This window comes from Triticum aestivum, chromosome 7A, assembly GCF_018294505.1.
Source record: "Triticum aestivum cultivar Chinese Spring chromosome 7A, IWGSC CS RefSeq v2.1, whole genome shotgun sequence".
Lineage (NCBI taxonomy): Eukaryota > Viridiplantae > Streptophyta > Magnoliopsida > Poales > Poaceae > Triticum > Triticum aestivum.
The window spans coordinates 738,600,378-738,604,546 of NC_057812.1; the positions used below are offsets into that span (position 1 = coordinate 738,600,378).

Below are 4,169 nucleotides of genomic sequence, written 5' to 3' on the forward strand. Positions count from 1 at the left end.
CAAGCTCAGACCTGCACACCTGTATTTAGTTAGAAATTAGAAGCTACCACAGTTGATGCAATGGGAATCTTTCCTATCCCAATTTCTTAGGAGGGAGGCATGCGCTAAATTGTAGAGTACAATTGATAAGCGCATTTCCTATTCATAATTTGGCACACAAATATACAATTTATTGTGATCTACCCATCAATTCTTGTTATGAAATATTGAATATTTGCATGAAAATCATATGAAAGAGCTCGTAACTAGTTGTTTGTTGCTTTTGCAGGAAAGGGCGAAAAGGCCCAAAATTATTGTATATAATTTGGGCACAACCATCTATTTAGAATTTTTTTTTTCACCCACTCTTGCTATGAACTATGATATATTTTTGAATAAAAATCATATAAAAGGTCATTTACTCGTCACTGTTTATTTTGCCGAAAAGTGTGCAAAGGCACTATAAACTAGTACATGTTTCTGCCTAGAAAGAATTGAGGAACAAGTCCAGGGGGCTAAAAGTAGAGAAGAAGGAGGGCCAGAGTGAAAATGTTCAGATCTGTTCGGAGGGGAACATAATCCCTTGCGCATCCTCAATTTTGGTCCGGGCCTGGCACCACTCTTCTCCTCCCCGCCTCCTTCTCCATCTCAGGCCGCCGCCGCGGCCATGCCGGCGTGGCGGGGAGCCACGGCACCACCCATACCATCTCCACCCATCTGCAGCACACCCATCCATCCGCGCGACATCCAGCCAACCATCCATCCATCAGCGCGATCACCGCCACATCCAGCGCCATAGCACCACCCCACGCTCGCGCGCTCGACCAGCCAAGGGAGTCGCGGCTGTCTGCTGCTGTTCTTCCCCAATCTCATTGCTGCCTCTCCTTTCTGCTGCTGCTCCTAATCTTCTCCAATCACCCCCCCCCGCTCCTAATCTTATTTGGACGACAAAACTGCTGCTGCTCCTAATCTTCTCTGAACCACAAAAAACTGCTGCTGCTCCTCCTCGTCTCAACCTCTCTGCTGAACTGCCGCTGCTCCTCTCTCCTTCTGCTCCCTCTCCCCACGTCCCTGCTGCTGCACTTCTTCTCTGAACCTCTCTCTTGCTGCTCGCTGCTGCTCTCTCCATCCCCACGCTTCTGCTGCTTCTTCTCCAAGCCCCCACGCTGCTGCTGTTTCCTCCTGAAGAAAACGACCTGCTGCTGCTCCTCACTTGCGCCAACTTCTGCTGCTGCCCCTGTTCTCCCCTCAACCTTGCTGCTGCTGATGCCCTCAACTTCCAGCTGCTATCTCTCTTTCTACCTCTCTCTATCTATTTTTGGTAGCGACCCTATCAATTTTTGGAAACATGACATGCTAAATAAGGAAGCAATATACATGACTAAGGCATTCAAACATCAACTTGCACGTTATGCGACATTCTTGGTTTGAGCATTCTTGTGTAAGTGGAAAGAATAACTAAAACCTCGCAAAAAAAGAAGAATAACTAAAGACGTATCATATGATGATGCAAGCGCGAAAGCCATTTTCTTTCCTATGATCTGGAGCAACAAATATTAGATTTTCGAACTAGTATGTATTCTTTTCTTTTAACTAAGGGATGCCCTCCTAAGATGAAATTGCTGAATATACGTGCAAACCAAACCATGAATTGGCTGCCTCACCTAGCTAATTTGACAAGGAAATCAAGCCCAATAGCTAAGTCTATATATAAGCATGTGAGTAGAACAAGCAAACTATGCAGCCAGTGTCAAGAAGAAAAATATGATTGGGCTTACCAGTTGATCAAATAGTTGGTTCTGATAACAGCCGTGGGAAGCTAAAGTAGGGGATGGCACGTTTGCGATCAAACATATACACCGTCTTTATACAGACCTTGGCAATTTCATAAGTTTTGATATCCATTGAGTAACAATCAACATTGCCAATCTCAATGCCAGGCAGAGCACCTTGGAAGAACAAGAATCCCTCAGCTGCACCCACTGTGGAAATGGAATAGGCATGATATTGTCCAGGTAGTTGTACGATCTTCTGCAGCTTCCATTCATGAGAATTATCCTGCAGAGAGGTATGGTGGAGAGCATAGGACCCGTGTTGGCAGACAAAAGTAAACATCTCAATGGCTCCTTCCCTACCCTCAGCAACTTCATTTGGACGCCGATTATCATAGCTCGGGTCAGTGTCTCCGAGCTGCCGATGGTAGCTGGTTAGAAAATAGACGGTTGAAAACTTCAAAGTGCGTGTGTCCAGCACCATCAAATGGTCACTCCAAAACCAGAGACGTGTCGAGTAGAAGCAGTCCCGTACACAATCAAAACATGACATGTCCTCCAAAGAAAGGTGGTCAGGAGACTCAACCACATACCATTGCATAGTTGTGGACCGGAAGACAAAGAGGATGACCTTTCTTCGGCATCTTCCTATGCATATCACCTTGAAGGGCTCCTCCTCGTTGTTGTTGTTGGTTTTGGGAGCAAGAATGGGCTCGAATTCCCATAGGCAATCATGCGGCTGGGCGGCCAGATCCTCAGGTATGGTTGGAAGCAGCACATACCTCCTGGACAGGGGGTCACAGATGGCAAGGTGAAAGTCAGCGGCTTTGCACCGCTCCCGTTTGGTCCGAGTGAGGCGGCGACCATCATGGTAGAACTCAACGAGCTCGCTTCTGTTCATGAGGGAGATCCAATCGAAGAGGACGCGGCCGTCGCGGGCGCCAGCGGGGGCCTTCCTCGTTGGGCAGGACATCGGATGAGGAAGAAACAACAGCCGGGACGAAGGAGAAATCTGCGACGCACGGGCCAAGGGCGCTTGCGAGCGGGGCGGAGGGGTGTGGCGCCTGGGCGGGCTGGAATCCGGCCACGTCCATGAAGCCGGGGAGGGGAGGCCGGTGCAGCGCGCGGAAGCGGCGGCGGAAGGCGTGCCCTTTAATGACGCAGTAGAAGGAGGTGCAGGTGGCGGAGGCGCATAGCGTGTCTAGGGTGGGCAGGCGGAGGAAGATATCCTCCAGGAGGTCATCGGGGATGGGGATGGAGGCCAGCGCCGGCAGGGCCATGGCAGCCGGGGTGGAGAAAGGGGATCTAGGGTTAGGGTTGGGGATAAGTCTGCTGCTGGGGAGCGACTAGTGAGTGGGAGAGGGAGCTCTACGGAGCCTTTTTGTCTTGTGAGAATTCCTTATTTGCCCCTTTCTCAAAATCAACTTCCCTACTTGGCCAAAAGAAATATTTTATTTCCTATTTCACACTAATGATAAAATTTGTTCCTTATACGAAATTTCTGTCTATTTTACTCACAGACAATGTTAAGTGAGAAATGAAAGATAATTTTGCCCCTCTGTTAAAAAATAAAAAATTGGGCCGATATAAATAGAAACAAAAACTAAAATTAATATTTTACAGAAACTAAAAAGAAAAGTATACAGAACAGATATTAGCCTCTCTTTTTTTGCGGGGTAACAGATATTAGCCTCGGTCCCGACTACCGCTGCTTTTTTTTTCCATGGTCCCGACTACCGCTGCTTGTGCAGGTGGTGTATGGCGACCTTGTGTTATCAAACTACATTACTACACGAAGCAACGCAAACAAGTCCTACGATCTTAACGTACTTATCAAACAAGCTAATAACCGCCGGCTGGACTGTGCTAAGATTTATTGATCCAAACGTACGTGTTCGGGCACGCAAATACGGACGGGACGGCAATTTCATGGCTTGCCAACATCGAGGACATCGGTGGCTTCGTGCCGGACCGGGAGGAGTTTTCAGCTACCACGTGCACGTCACGGACAATGAGCCCATGCACGCTGGTGCTCCTCTGAAGATACCGGTGCCGTCCCGTTGAGCCTCAAGTTCTCACGCCTTCGCCCATGGGAGCCGCAGCTCCGCCAACTCTTGTTGTAGAAGGAATAGAGAGGGACATTGATGGAATCGTTGTTGTATTGGTTGAGCCTCGTGGGTATATATATAGAAATACATGATCATCTTAGAGTACAAGATAGTGTAGAATGAATCCTACGCTATTCTACTTTCCTAAATAACCATGACACTCAAACATTTGTCTGCATTCATAACCATAGCGACACAGACGGTGAGACTGAAGAATAATCTGAAGGTAACACGACGGATATCCCTTCACAGTCGTAACAGTCGACGCACCGCGGAAGTTGTTGCTAGAGTGAAAACCGATGAGGTTGCT

The 4,169-nt window shown here is 48.0% G+C and overlaps 1 pseudogene; it reads right to left on the minus strand.

Moving 5' to 3' along the window:
* Positions 1-1,763: 1,763 nt before the first annotated feature.
* LOC123148311 (uncharacterized) lies at positions 1,764-3,031 on the minus strand (annotated as a pseudogene).
* Between the last annotated feature and the right edge of the window lie 1,138 nt (positions 3,032-4,169).